We start from the raw sequence: 16193 nt of genomic DNA on the forward strand, positions 1-16193 counted from the left end.
TTTGGTAAAGAATCTGTCAAAGATATTGAATAACTTTAAATCAAATGAAATATCTCTCACAAAACAACTTTCTAAAATTATATATGTCCTTAAACTCTAAAGGGTATATACCTCAAATTTTACTAGCTTTGGATAAATACAAAACCAAGACACCTAATCAATCTAGAGTAGAAAAGAAAGGTTGGGTAATATAAAATTTTCTCTGCTAGAAACAGACTTTCAGTATGCACTTTTAAGACTGTTTAGTATGAGAAATATTTGATGTTTTGTGACATGTTATTTTTTTTTTAAATCCATAACTGTTAACAAAAGTATGCCTCATACAGAAAAGAAATCTAAAATTCTTATTTCTAATTTTGACTAAAATGTAGGCTTAAAACCCTCAAGAAAAACCAGACATTTTGTTTATCACCCATGATTAGCTCCAGGTCTTGTTGCATCTAGCTACCTGTCTGTCCATATACAGAACACTTCAGATATGAACTCCACTTAGAGCTAATATTCAACACTGAATACTCTCTTTAAAAAACAGTTCAATACAAAATCAATACAAAAAAGAGAGGCAAAAAAAAAAAAAAGAATCGGTGTTAATTTTTTGAGGCTGGTATGCGGAGCGCTAAGCACACTGGGCAGAGGAAGGGTAGACACTGGGAAGATGGCGTCTGATGAGAGAGCCATGACATCCAGAGAGAAGTACATTCCTTCATTTTTTCTCAGACTAAACAAAAAAACAAAAAATTACCTAAATAAATGAGGTACATATACAAAAATGTACTGAATTAAAACAAGACACTGATCTGTTATTACCTAAGTGACTGGGTAGAATCACCTATATGCTTTCTTTACAAATGAACAATGTTAAAGTAAATAGTGTCCAAATGCTTTCTTACCAGTGCACTCTAAACACCGACGACTACAGAGAGCTGCCATGTGAGATTAAAGAAATCTTTTGGGATAGCATATATCACAAAATAGTCGCTGGTATATACCTAAAAGGGGGTTCTACACCAATCTTCCATAAAGACCCAAAATACAAGACTCTAAGTCATTGTTGCTATAAATATGATGATCCATAAAATACTTGCATACTTGTAGGGAAAACACCAGACCATGTTCCCTAGGATAGAGTTTTCAAACCTTTCTCAACCACAAGCGAGTAAGTCACATTTTACTTGAAACAGAATTTGCTTCCAAGCACCACTTAATTTTCTGTTGTCTATTTAAAGCTTTGCTCTATCATGTGACACTGAAGCCAGTAATGGTAGTGCGCATTTATAACCCTGTATAAAGATTACAGGGTTCCTCTGTGAAAGCACTTTCATGACTGTAACTTATTCAAATAAGAAAGGTTTAACAAGTTAGACAAATATATTTAGGAACTGACTTCGGCATGCATTTGTTAAGAAGCAGTTATGTGCCCACACACTGCTTAATGTTTGGAGATGGAAAACAGTTGTTAAGTGGAGCTGCATTTCTAGCATCAATTTACTTAATTAATGTTCTGGAGACAGGCATAAATGCATGCCTCTATTAAGCAATAAAACATAGTAAACTGTCATTAAGAACCTACGTGAAATTTTAAACAAGGGAAGAAAAAATGTGTATAAATAGAAAGAGATGAATATAGGTATAAATGGCACTTTTAATGGCAGTTTAAGATTCATAATGGTCCCTGAAGAGTCTACTGACATTCTATGAGGAATGTACAGAAGAAGATAGAGGAGTGCCATAAATTTTAAATGCATCCAAATTTTCAATGAAGCCACATATGGAAGGTGGCAGTGGTGGTGGAAAGAGTACAGAAAGGCTAAACTCTAAGCACAGAGGTAACTTTATAACTGTAGTGTTGAACAGATACACATACAAGTGCAGTGTTCAACACTACATTTTATTCTATCTCATAATTATTTTGTATTCCTTGTTTTATTAATCTTGATGATTTTCTCAATGAACCAGCTTAGTTTTGTTGATTGTCTAGTTTTTTTTTTTGTTTATTTGTTTCTATTTGGTCAATTTCTGCCCTAAGTTTGATTATTTCTGGCCGTCTTCTCCTCTTGGGTGTATCTGTTTCTTTGTTCTAGAACTTTCAGCTGTGCTGTCAAGCTGCTAGTGTATGCTCTCTCCAGTTTCTTTTTGGAGGCCCTCAGAGCTATGAGTTTTCCTCTTGGCACCACTTTTATTGTATCCCATAAATTTGGGTATGTTGTGCTTTCATTATTGGTAAATATTATAAGTCTCTCGTTTCATTCTTTATTTCGTCCTTGAACAAGCTATCATTGAGAAGAGAAATATTTAACTACCACGTGTATGTGGGCTTTTTGTTGTTTTTGTTGTTACTAAAGACCAGCCTTAGTCCATGGTGATATCATAGAATGCATTGGATTATTTTGATCTTCTTGTATCAGTTAGAGCCTGTTTTGTGATATGATCAGTTTCGGAAAAAGTGCCATGAGGTGCTAAGAAGAAGGTATATTTTTTTGTTTTAGGATGAAATGTTCTGTAGATGTCTGCCAAATCCATTTGGTTCAGAATTTCTGTTACTTTCACCATGTCTCTGTTCAGTTTATGCATCTATGATCTGTCATTGATGAGAGTGGAGTGTTGACATCTCCCACCATTACTGTGTGTGGTGCAGTATATGCATTGGCTTTAGTAGGGTTTCTTTTATGAATGTTGGTGCTCTTGTATTTGGATCATAGATGTACAGGATTGAGAGTTCATCTTGAGAGATTTTTCCTTTGATGAGTAAAGAGTGTCCTTGTCTTTTTTGATGACTTTTGGTTGAAAATCTATTTTACTCGATATTAGGATGGCTACTCCAGCTTCTTTCTTGGGACCATTTGCTTCCAAAGTTTTTTCCCAGCCTTTTACTCTGAGGCAGTGCCTGTCTTTGTTGCTGAGATGAGTTTCCTGTATGCAGCAAAATGCTGGATCCTGTTTACATATCCAGTCTGATAATCTATGTCTTTTTATTGGAGAATTGAAACCACTGACGTTAAGGGATATTAAGGAATAGTGATTGATGTTACCTGCTATTTTTATTGTTAGAGGTAGAGATATGGTTGTGTGCTTTTCTTCTTTGGTGTTTGTCGCAAGACGATTAGTTTCTTGATGTTCCGAGGCTGAAGTTTTTCTCTTTCTGGAAGAGTTTTCCATCTATTATCCTTTGTAGGGCTGTATTTGTGGACAGATATTGTGTAAATTTGTTTTTTTTTTTTTTTTTCAGAAATATCTTGGTTTCTCCACCTATGGTGATTGAGAGTCTTGCTGGATATAGTAATCTGGGCTGGAACTTGTATTCCCTTAGGGTTTGTATGATGTCCTTGCAGAATCGTCTAGCTTTTATAGTCTCTGTTGAAAAGTCTGGTGTAATTCTAATTAGTCTGCCTTAATATGTTGCCTGTTCCTTTTTTTTCTTACTGCTTTTAGTATTTTTTCTTTATTTTGAGCATTTGTTGTTTGAATATTATGTGTCCGGAAAAATTTCTTTTCTGGTCCAGAATATTTGGGGTTCTGTAGGCTTTTAGTATGTTCATGGACAACTCTTTTTTTAGGTTAGGGAAGTTTTCTTCTATAATTTTGTTGAAGATATTTACTGAGCCTTTCACTTGATATTCTTCACCCTCTTCTACACCTATTATCCCTGGGTTTGGTCTTCTCATTGTGTGCTAGATTTTTTCTGAATGTTTTGTGTTAGAATCTTTTTGATTTTCGCATTTTCTCTGACTGTTGTGTCAATGATTTCTATATTATCTTCTACTCCTGAGATTCTCTCCTCCATCTCTTGTATTCTGTTGGTGATGCTCCCAATGTTTTCCCTAGGTTTTCAAACGTCAGGGTCATCTCCTTTAGTTTTTTCTTCATTGTTTTTATTTTTGTTTTCAGTTCCTTCACCTGGTTGTTTGTGCTTTCCTTTATCTCTTTAAGTGATTTTTGTGTTTCCTCTTTCAGGGCTTCAACTTGTTTGCATTTATTCGTCTGGTTTTCCTGTACTTCTTTAAGTGTGTTATCTATGTGCTTCTCATAGATCTCCATCATCATCATCATATAGTATGATTTTTAAGTCTAAATCTTGTTTTTCTATTTAGTAGGGATATCCACTATTTGCGGTGGTGGTGGGAGGGCTGGGTTCTGATGTTTTCAGGTTTTCTTGGTTTCCATTTCTTAGTCTTGTACTTGCCTCTTGCCATCTTGTTAAAGGTGATGCTAGGTGATCTTGTTGCCTCTTACTGGAGCTTGTCTCTCTTGTGGGTCTGTGGGCCAGGGGTCTCCAGAGTAAGATTGTTCCTGGGTGGTCCTCTCTCAGGGTAGGCTGTGAGTTCTGATGGCAGAGCCCAGTCCTGATGTTCCTGGGCCAGGTCTGGCCTTGGGTCAGAAGTGTGCACACCAAGGCAATACCACCGCTGCATGTATTTTGAATTCTGGGTGGCCTCTCCCAGGGTGGACAGTGGGTAAAAAAAAGTTGTCTCATCTTCCCATGTAGAATGAAGAGCACTCCTACAGCTTATCCAAGCTTCCTGTGACCTGTGGGCAGGCAGGTTACCAGTCCTGATGAAACTGGTCCGGGACTGGCCTTGGACCATAAGTCTATTCCTTGTTTTATTGGAAGATGTTAGTCTAACATGTTATCTATGACAGCTTCCTTTGTGATTTACTGACTTCCATTGCTCATAGGAGACAGAGTATCTTTGTCATTTTTGTTAGTGTTGTTTGCTTTTAGCAGAAGTAAGATATTTTCATTGCCTCATAACATTATGTTGACCAGAACACTTGTACAACAGTATCAGGGTTGTCATTAGGAGAGTTAACCACACAGACCATAAAAGAGAATCCATAGGTGATTCTTTGAGCCTGAACAAAAACCCATAGTAAGGGAGTTCATGGGCCTTAGAAGGTTATTTAATTCTGGTGATTAACTAAACTGACACTGCATCTAACTACCCATTACATTATTTTTGCATTTATAGGCAATTAACAGTCTCTGATTTAATTAGAGACACTCTTTCCAGTGAATGATGGTAAACACAGAGACACATTGGTATTCAACGTGTTGAGAAAAGGAGACATTTAGAGCTTTTTCTCCAAAGCTCATCAAACACTGTGGAAAAGGAAGCTGAAAGAATTTAAGAGTCAGAAGATAAGGGAAGGGTTGAAAAATTCCATCTTTTAGGCAATGTACATTCATTGCAATCATAAGCTTCCAACAGCTAAGGATGACTATACTTGGGCTGCAGATGGAAGCATCAACAGCTCGGCAAGGATAGAGCAAGCACTCAGGGGATGCTCACTGAGGAACTACTTCCTTCTGTGGTAGTTTAAATAAGAGTGATTCCCATGAACTCATGTGTTTGAATACTTGGCCAGTAGTTGGTAAAACAGTGTGCAAAAAATTAGGATATGGGGTTTTGTTAGAGCAGATGTGTTACTAAAAGTGGACTTTGAAGTTTTAAAAACTCATGGCATTTCCAGTTAGCTGTTTATCTCCTACATGTGCATAAGGATGTATGCTCTTGGCTACTGGTACAGCACTATGCCCACTTTCCTGCCTGATGCCATGGGACACAATGATGGCCATGGACTCACCCTCTGGAACTGTAAGCCCCCAACAAATTCTTTTTTCCATAAGTTGCCTTAGTCATGAAACAGAAACAGAATATTAACTAAAATAATTACTGAAAGATTCATAGAAGGTGTGTGTGTGTGTGTGTGTGTGTGTGTGTGTGTGTGTGTGTGTATGTGTGTGTCTGTGTGTGTGACTGCCTTCAGTTATGTACTACACTGTGACCCCATCAGACTCCAATAGAAAATCCTAATCCTGAGGCAACAAAGATGACCCTCATTAAGCTAAAGGGCCCCAAAATAAAAGCAAAGGTCATAAACCCGGGCAAAGAGAAGGTAAGTAAAGGCATTGAAGAGAAGGGTGAGAAGAGAATGAAAAAAGAGAGTATATCAAAATGTATGCAAAGAGCTAAAGTAATGAAAAAAGGGACTTGGTAAAGAAGCCTGGCTTTATACTTTAAAAGTCACTGTTTCATATACAAATCATCTCAAATACAAGAGTTTTAAAGTCATCATGAAATGAGCTTTATCCTAATAGAATTTTTAAAATATTGACTTAAATATCATATAATTGATATAACTGACATAATTCTGTCATGAGTATAGCTTGTTTGCAATACAAATGATACAAATGTTTGCCCAAAATGAGACAATCCTCAATGTGATGACCCAGAAACAGCTGCTCATTCAAACACAAATGCACAATTCAGCATGCCTGTTGGTAGTGCTGACTAAAGCCTAAGCGAACAGTCTTACAGTGCTGAGTAGGATCATTCGGACAAACTATCCAACATTCTTACTAACTTTTAGTGTATTTACAATAATTCTGCCTTTTAAAATGACTTTATTAATAACTCAGAGTAATTCAAAAGTTATTTCTACTCATTAGGTATGTTAAGAGCCATACACAGCAAATAACCGATGAGAGAACCCAGGTGTTTTCATTCCTATTTCAGGATATTTGGAACATGAACACTGTCAGGGTTCTAATACCCAGTAACACCTTGGATTTGCTTAGTAAAAACTTAAACAAAGACCCAAATCTGAATACAAGAAGAAAAGCCTGTACAGATGTTTGGTAAGATATTGCTGTGTATACCAGTGAGCCATTTTATAGAAGTCTAATAGAAATGCAAGTGTGGATATGAACATGGTATGTTTTGCTTTTAGGACTAGAAGCATTAGCTTCCAAATTTAAAATATTATGTTACATTGTACCATTATTTCCATGTAAGGATTCACTGATTATATTGACCTTTGATTCTATTGTCAATCATAACTGAAAACAAGCAAAAGCACAGAAATGCACATAAAGTAAATGTTAGAAAACCAGATAAGCATCATAAGGCAAAGAAACAAACAGGTTGAGACATAAGGACACAAAGCATGTCAGCATCAGACACCAGCATTCAGAGCTGCTGTAGCAAGTGTGTGACACTGTAGCAAGGGTCTGATTCAAAAAAGAACTCTCATGTTAGAGATTGAAGACAACTTTGATACTTTTTTCCTCTTAGGTTAGTTGACCTACCTATTTCATGAGCATGTGTTAGTGGTATTTTCTGGGGTGAATTGTTTAATCTGTGAATCTCAGTAAGTCTGTTTTAGGAGCCCTCATGTATATGGTCACCTGACTTTTGACAAAGGAGCTGTAAACATTCAATGGAAAACGAACAGCCTATTCAACAAATGGTGTTGGTCCAACTGGCACTCAGCATGCAGAAGAATGAAAATAGACCCTTTCTTATCTCCTTGTACAAAGCTCAATTGTAAACGGATCAAAGATCTCCACATTAAACCAGGTATACTGAAACTATTAGATGAGAATGTAGGGAAAACCTTAGAACTCATAGGCACAGAAGAAAATTTCCTGAACAGAATACCAGTGGCTCAAGCTCTAAGGTCAAAGATTGGGAAATGGGACTTAATGAGATTGCAAAGTTTCTGTAAGGCTAAGTACACTGTCAATAAAACAAAACGGCAGCCAACAGAATGGAAAAAGATCTTTACCAACCCCACATCAGATAGAGGCCTAATATCCAAGGTATACAAAGATCTCAAAAAGCTAGACATCAGAGAATTAAACAACCCTATTAAAATGGGGTACAGACTTAAACAAAAATTTCTCAATCGAGGAATATGGAATGGCTGAGAAACATCTAAGGAAGTGCTCCACATCCTTAGCCATCAGGGAAATGCAAATCAAAACAACCCTGAGATTCCACCTCACACCAGTCAGAATGGCCAAGATCCAAAACTCAGATGACAGCAGATTCTGGCGAGGATGTGGAGAAAGAGGAACACTTCTCCACTGCTGGTGGGGTTGTAAACTGATACAACCACTCTGGAAATCAGTCTGGTGGTTCCTCAGAAAATTGGACATAGTCCTACCTGAAGACCCAGTTATTCCACTTCTGGGCATTTACCCCAGAGACACTCCAACATACAACAAAGACACATGCAGCACAATGTTCATTGCAGCCCTATTTATAATAGCCAGAAGCTGGAAAGAACCCAGATGTCCTTCAGTAGATGAATGGATACAAAAATTGTAGTACATTTACACAATGGAGTACTACTCAGCTATCAGAAACAATGGCTTAACCAAATTCTTAAGAAAATGGCTGCATCTAGAGAATATCATCCTGAGTGAGATAACCCAGTCACAAAAGAACAGACATAATATGCACTCACTGATAACAGGATACTAACCCCAGAAAGCTCTAAACACCCCAGAAACAACTCACAGACTGTGTGAAGTTCAACAACAACAAAAAAATAGAATATATTTTAATTAAGATAGAACTGTATCACATCCCCCTTTTCTCCCTACAGCTCCTCCTAGTCTCTCTCCTATCCCTTCAAATTAATATCCTCTTTTCCTATATTATTTTTACACATATACATAAGTGTATGTATATGTACCCACAAATACTTAATTACAACCTTAAAAAAATGTATTCGAAAAAATAAATTAAAAAATTTTTAAAAAGGGAAAAAAAGAAAAATATCAATAACTATATGTGGTTTTAAGACCTAAGCTAACAAACCAATAGTATTCACAAGGGACCATGGTCTAAAAAGTACCCAATCAAAGAAAATTACTATTATGAAGAAATATAGTATCAGTTACTCAAAACGATGAGAATACAAGAAAAAAACCTTACCACACTGCACAATGCATTTGACTTCAATGGGTTTTATTCAGCTCTGCATGTACAACTTAAAAACAGAAACCTTCATGAATCAAAACTGGTTGTTAATAGAGCTTACCAATTAAGCAATTTGTGTATTGACTAACAAAAGTTAGCACATGAATTTAGAAACAGTAAACAGACAGACCAAGATCTTATCTCACTTCTGCATTTGCAAATGCGAGCAGGTGAGAAAAGATGGCATAAAATGGCAATCAGGAGTACTACAGACCAAGGTTCAGCAGGCACCCCTGGCATGCAGTAATGCTGAAACAGTCCACTGGGCCATACTATCGATTGCTCCTTTTGAAAATCATACAACCAGAACCCCAAATGTTTATACTGTCTCATTATCAGAATTGAATACCTTTGCTACCTAGAAATCAACATACTGTAATAAGATACATTAGGAATATACATGATTAAATATTTCAAAGGCCTAGGGGCTTTGTTTAAGATGATACTCTATGAAAGATGCTTTGTGAGAAAGAATCTTTATACTTTGAGTAGCTATAGAGGTACAGGGGTACATTTTATTTCATGTGTTATAATAAATGCATGTGAGCCCTCTTCATAAATGACAATGAGCAGAAAAATGTTTGATAACAGTAGTGGAGTTACATTTCTATTACAGTAGTACAAAGGTCAGCAAAAAGTAAAATGATGTGGGTGATGTTCTCATAGTACTTGCTAGGGTCACAAAATTGCAACGTCATTCAAGACTATATTTGAATACAATTATATCCTCAGACTTTTTTTCCCTTACAACTTTATTTTAAAGAAAGAAATATATGTACAGATTTTTAAAAGCATTTTGGCATAAAACTATATGAATATATTTCTGTCAGTACTTGATTTTTTTGTAAACGTTTGATACTATGCATTGAAATCTTACCATAAGCATAAAGTACATGTAAAACAACACATAACATGGAAATAGTCAAAGTTTTCTTGGTGTATATAAATTAAACATAATGATTTTTAAATACCAAAAATTGCAAGGACAATTATTATCTCGAGTTATTAATGATGTAAGGTCTAGGTGTACATAACTCTGAGTGGGTCCTATACACTTGTTGTTGTTGTTGCTTTGTTTGTTTTTTGTTTTTCTAAGAAAGACTAAGACTTCCGCCTTTTGGTCTTCCTTTTAATGAGCTTCATATGATCTACGAGTTGTTTCTTGGGTATTCAGAGTATTCTGGGGCTAGTATCTAACTACTAGTAAGTGCATATTATGTCTGTTTTTTGTGATTGGGTTACCTCACTGAGGATGATATTCTCTAGATATATCCATTTTCCTAAGAATTTCACAAAGTCATTGTTTCTAGTAGCTGAGTAGTACTCCATTGTGTAAATATACCACAAATTTTGTATCCTATCATCTCCTGAAGGACATCTGGGTTCTTTCCAGCATCTGGCTATTATAAATCAGGTTGCTATGAACATGATGGAGCATGTGTTATTATGTTTGTTGGAGCATCTTTCGGGTATATGCCTAGAAGTGGAATAAATGGGTCTTCAGGTAGGATCATGTCCAATTTTTCTAGGAACCACCAGACTGATTTCCAGAGTGGTTATACCAGTTTACAATGCCACCAACAGTAGAAGAGTGTTCCTCTTTCTCTGCATCCTCGCAAGCATCTGCTGTCATTGAGTTTTTGATATTATCTATTCTGACTGGTGTGAGGTGGAATCTCAGGGTTGTTTTGATTTGCATTTCCCTGATGACTAGGGATGTAGAGCATTAACTCAGATGCTTATCAGCCATTCAATATTCCTCAATTGAGAATTCTTTATTTAGCTCTGTACCCCATTTTAAATAGAATTGTTTGATTCTCTGGAGTGTAACTTCTTGAGTTCTTTGTATGTATTGGATATTAGACATATATCAGATGTGGGACTGGTAAAAATCTAGAAGTTGGATGCCATTTTGTTTCCTTGACAGTGTCCTTAGCGTTACAGAAGATTCTGTAATCTCATTAAGTCCCATTTATTGATCCTTGATCTTAGAGCACAAGCCATTACTGTTCTGTCCAGGACATTTTGCCCTGTGCGTATGTGTTCTAAGGTTTTCTTCTTAGAACACTTTCTCTTCTAATAGTTTCAAAGTACCTGGTTTAATGTGGAGATCTTTGATCCACCTACACTTGAGATTTGTACAAGGAGATAAGAAAGGGTCTATTTTCATTCTTCTGCATGCTGAGTGCAAGTTGAACCAACACCATTTGTTGAAGAGGCTTTCCTTTTATCATTAAATATTTTCAGCTTATTTTTCAAAAATCATGTGACCATATGTGTGAGAGTTCATTTCTGAGTCATCTCTTCTGTTCCATTGATCTATCTGCCTATCCCTGTACAAATACCATACAGTTTTTTAACACAATTGTTTTGTAATATACATGAGGTCAGGGATGGTGATTACCACAGAATTTTTCTTGTTGTTGAAAATAGATTTCGATACTCTAGGTTTTTTCTCATTCCTAAAAAATTTGCAAATTGTTCTTTCTACAAAGAATTGAGTTTCATTTTGATGGGGATTGAACTGACTCTGTAGATTGCTTTTGGTGAGATGGCCATTTTTACAATGTTGGTCCTTCATATTCATGTGCATGGGAGATCTTTCCATCTCCTCAGATCTTCATTTTCCTTCTTCAGGGATTTGAAGTTCTTGTCACAAGGTTTCTTCAATTGCCTAGAGTCACACCAAGGCATTTCATATTGTTTGTGACTATTGTGAAGGGTATCTTTTCTCTAATTTCTTTCTTAGCATGTTTGTCCATTGAATAGAGGAAGGCTACTGATTTGTTAGAATTAATTTTATATCCAGCCACTTTGCTGAAGATGTTTATCAGCTGTAAAAGTTCTCAGGTGGAAATTTTGAGGTCACTTAAGTATACTATCATGTCATCTGCAAATAGTGAATTTTTTACTTCTTCCTTTCCCATTTGTATCCTTTTTTTTCTTGCTGTCTAATTGCACCGGACAGAATTTCTAGTACTATGTTGAAAATGTAGAGGTGAGTGTGCAGCCTTCTCTAGCCCCTGATTTTAGTGGGATTGCTTCAAGTTTCTACCAATAAGTTTGATGTTGGCTGTTGGTTTGCTGTATATTGCTTTTATTATGTTTAGGTATGGGCCTTCTTTCCAAGACTTTTAACACAAAGAGGGGTTGAATTTTGTCAAATGCTTTATCAGAATCTAGTGAGATGACCATATACTTTTTTTCGTTGAGTTTGTTTTTGCGGTGTATTATGTTGATGGATTTCTATATATTAAACCATCCGTACATCCCAGGAATGAAGCCTACTTTATCATGGAGAATGATCGTTTTGATGTGTATTTAGATTCAGTTTGCAAGAATTTTTTTTTAGACTTTATTTTAAAAAACAAAGATAAAAAAAGATTTTAAACATTTTTGCATAAATGTATACAAATACAATTGTGTCAGTGCTTGGCTTTTTTTTTTTTTTCTTTTTACAATGAGCAAAAAGTACATGTAAAACAGGGTGTAATCCGGAATTTGTCAATGTGTTCTTGGTGTGTAAGGATTGTTTGCAAGAATTTTAATGAGTATTTTTGCAGCAATGTTTATAGTGGAGATTGGTCTGAAGTTCTTTTTCTTTGTAGGGTCTTTGTGTGGTTTAGGAATGAGAGTTATTGTGGCTTCAAAGAATCAGCTGAGTAATGTTCCATCTGACTCATTTTGTGGAATAGTTTGGAGAGTGTTGGTATTAGGTCATCAATGAATTTCTGATAGAAATCTTCAGTGAACCCATCTGGTCCTTGGCTTTTTTTGTTTTGGGGGCTTTTGATGATTGCTTCTATTTCTTTAGGTGTTATGGGTTGTTTAGATTGTTTATCTGGTCCCGATTTAACTTTGGTATCAGGTATGTATATACATTTACTCAAGATTTTTCCAGTTTTGTTGAGTATAGACGTTCATAGTAGGATCTGATGATTTCTTCAATTTCCTAAGTTTCAGTTGTTATATCTCAACTTTCATTTCTGATTTTGTTAATTTAGATACTGTCTCTTTGCACTCTAGTTAGTCTGGCTAAAGGTTTATCAATCTTGTTAATTTCTTCAAAGAACCAGATCCTGGTTTTGTTGATTCTCTAAATGGTTCTTTTTGGTTCTACTTGGTTAATTTCTGCTCTGAGTTTGATTATTTCTTGCTGTCTACTCCTCTTGGGTGTATCTGTTTTTTGTTCTAGAGCTTTCAACTGTTCTGTCAAGTTGCTAGCGTATGTTCTCTCCAGTTTCTTTTAGAGGCACTCAGAACTGACATTTCCTCTTAGTACAGCTTGCCTTGCATCCCATAGGTTGGAGTATGTTGTGCTTTCATTTTCATTAAATTCTAGAAAATCCTTAATTTCTTTCTTTATTTCTTTAACCATGCTATTGTTTAGTAGGGGATTGTTCAGCTTCCATGTGGATGTGGGCTTATTGATGTCTTTGTTGTTATTAAAGACCAGCCTTACTCCATGGTGGTCAGATAGGATGCATGGGAGTATTCCAGTCAATTTTGGAAAAGGTAACATAAGGTGCTAAGAAGAAGGTGTATGTATCTTTTGTTTTAGAATGAAATGGTCTATAGATGTCTTTAATTCCAATTGATTCATAAAGTCTGCTAGTTTGACTGTGTTTCTGTTCAGTTTCTGCTTTCAAGATCTGTCCATTGATGAGAATGGGGTGTTCAAGTCTCCCACTATTATTGTGTGTGGTGTAATGTATTGACCTTTAGTAGGGTTTCTTTTATGAATATGAATACTCTTGTATTTGGAGCACAGATGTTAAGGATTGAGGATTCATACTGATAAATTTTCCATGTAATAAGTAAAAAGTGTCCTTCTTTATATTTTTTGATAACATTTGATTGAAAATCTACTATTAGATATTAGAATGGCTACTCCAGCTTGTTTCTTGGGGATGATTGCTTGGAAGGTTTTTTTTCCCCCAGTCTTTTCCTCTGAGATAATGTCTGTCTTTGCCTCTGAGATGAGTTTCCTGTATCCAGCAAAATGCTAGATTCTGTTTATGTATCCAGTCTGATAGTCTATAACTGCTTATTGGGGAATTGAGTCCATTTATGTTAAGAGATATCAAGGAATAGTGGTAGTTGTTTCCTGTTATTTTTGCTGTTAGAGGTAGAATTATGTCTGTCTTCCTTCCTTTGGTTTTCTTGCTTAGTTATTTTCTTGCTTTTTCTAGGATGTAGTTTCCCTTCTTGTATAGGGTTTTGCATCTATTACTCTTTGTAGTGCTGGATTTGTGTTCAGATATTGTGTAAATTTAGTTTTGCCCTGGAATATCTTGGTTTCTCCATCTATGTTGATTGGGAGTTTTGCTGGATATACTAACCTGTACTGACATTTGTGTTCTCTTAGTGTGTGTATGATATCTGTCCAGGATCTTCTAGCTTATAGTCTCTATTGGAAGTCATGTGTAATTCTGATTGGCCTGCCTTTTCATGCTACATGTCCTTATTCCCTTACTGCTTTTCGTATTATTTCTTTTTTTTTTTTTTTTTTTTGAATACTTGGCGTTGTTTTGACTATTATGTGTTGAAAATAATTCCTTTTTGGGTGCAATCTATTTGGAGTTCTGTAGGCTTCTTTTATGCTCATGGTCATCTCATTCTGAAGGGTAGGGAAGTTTTCTTCTACGATTTTGTTGAAGATATTTACTGTGTCTCTTATTTGATACTCTTGCCCTCTTCTATTCCTATTATCCTTAGGTTTGGTCTTCTCATTGTGTCCTGGTTCTTCTGGACATTTAGGGTTAGGGGCATTTTGGTTTTTGCATCTTCTCTGACTGTTTTGTCTATGTTTTCTATGTCATCTTTGGCCCCTAAGATTCTCTCTTTCATCTCTTGTAGTCTGTTGGTGATGCTTGCATCTGTAAATCCTGATTTCGTTTTTAGGTTTTCTATCTCCAGGGTTGTCTCTTTTTGTGTTTCTTTAATTGTTTTTATTTCCATTTTCAATTTCTTCACCTATTTGTTTGTGTTTTCTTGCAGTGCTTTGAGTGATTTTTGTGTTTCCTCTTTTAGAGCTTCTATTTGTTTATGTGTATCTTCCTGTGATTGTTTAAGGGAGTTATTCACATGCTTCTCAACGATCTCCATTATCATCGTGAAGTATGATTTCAAGTCTGAGTTCACTTTTGCTGGAGTGTTTGGCAATCCATTACTTGCTGTGGTGGGAGAGCTGGGTTCTGATGTTGCCAGGTTGTCTTGGTTTCCACTGCTTAAGTTCTTTTGTTTTCCTCTTGCCATCTTGTTATCTGTGATTATATGTGGTCTTTTCAGTGACTAGCTCCTGTTCTCCTGTGGATCTGAGGGCTTGTGGGCTTAGAAAGAAAATGGCTTCTGAGTGTTTGGCTTTTTGCGAGCAAGTAGTGAGTCCCGGTGGCTGTGACTTAGCTCTGTCTTTGTGGGCTCTGGTGTGGCAGCTCTTGTGAGGCTGTTGTGGGAGCTCAGCCCTCTGTCCACAAGTCCTGAGTACTGCTGGCATGGTCCTGGCTCTTTCTCTAGGCCAAAACGGACCCCTTTCCAGAGAACACAGTACTTTCTGCTTTCTGAGAACTCTTGGTGTGCTCTCCCTGGGCCTATGTACCAGGCTCACCTCTGGTCCAGGTGTAAGAGGGCCTGTGGAGCTGATCTTCAAGCACTGCCCTTCCTGGGCAGATCCAGGATCCCTCTGACAAAGACCTAGGCCTTACTGTGGGTTAAAAAGGAACGTTTTCCACAAGCACCACCAAGCACTCTCTATGCTCTGGGTACTCACAGCACAACCTCACCAGGCCTGTGCCCCAGGATCTCTGCTGGTCCAAGTAGAAAAGGAGACAATTTTATTAATGGATACTGAACACATTTAAACTATTTCATTTGAGAAGTTTTAAAAACCTGAAATGAGACCAGATATGGCTAATAATTTATATCAAAAAAAGAATTCTTATTTGCCTAATATTATTTTGAAATATACAAATATATCTATAGTGACAATATACTGTCTTTTATATTTCCTGAAAGCTGTTTTGCTCAGCTTAATAATTTGATGAACATTTTGGCTTAACTACAGACAGCTTACTTGTAAGAGACACAAAGTCTTGCATTTTACATCTATAACAAAGAATCCACAATCAAAATTGTAGCTTCATAAATGCTTTTCTATTTGAAAATGACAGAAACACATTATTTTTTTAAAAAAATAAAATTAAAGTAAGACTATTACATCAAGTGTCATGTGAATTACTGTTAAGTTACTGAAGAAAGGTATACCAGGCAGTGGTGCAATGTCTGCTGCTGGGAGTGTCAAAACCAATCAGCATTCAGCCAGTAAAACTGAACATGAACCCTGAAACTTACATCTCAGTCAAAAGCAAACTAATATACAAAATGTAAAATTTAGATGAAATTTTCAATACTACTACTACTACTACT

At 36.3% G+C, this 16193-nt stretch overlaps 1 protein-coding gene across 3 annotated transcripts in view; it reads right to left on the reverse strand.

Annotated features, from left to right (window-relative positions):
* The window catches only part of NBEA (neurobeachin), a gene marked incomplete at its 5' end in the record, with an annotated part of 531924 nt that overhangs the window by 373671 nt on the left and 142060 nt on the right, over nucleotides 1-16193 (reverse strand). The window lies entirely within an intron of this gene.

The sequence above is a fragment of the Micromys minutus genome, assembly GCF_963924665.1.
Source record: "Micromys minutus genome assembly, chromosome: 15".
NCBI classification, from domain to species: domain Eukaryota; kingdom Metazoa; phylum Chordata; class Mammalia; order Rodentia; family Muridae; genus Micromys; species Micromys minutus.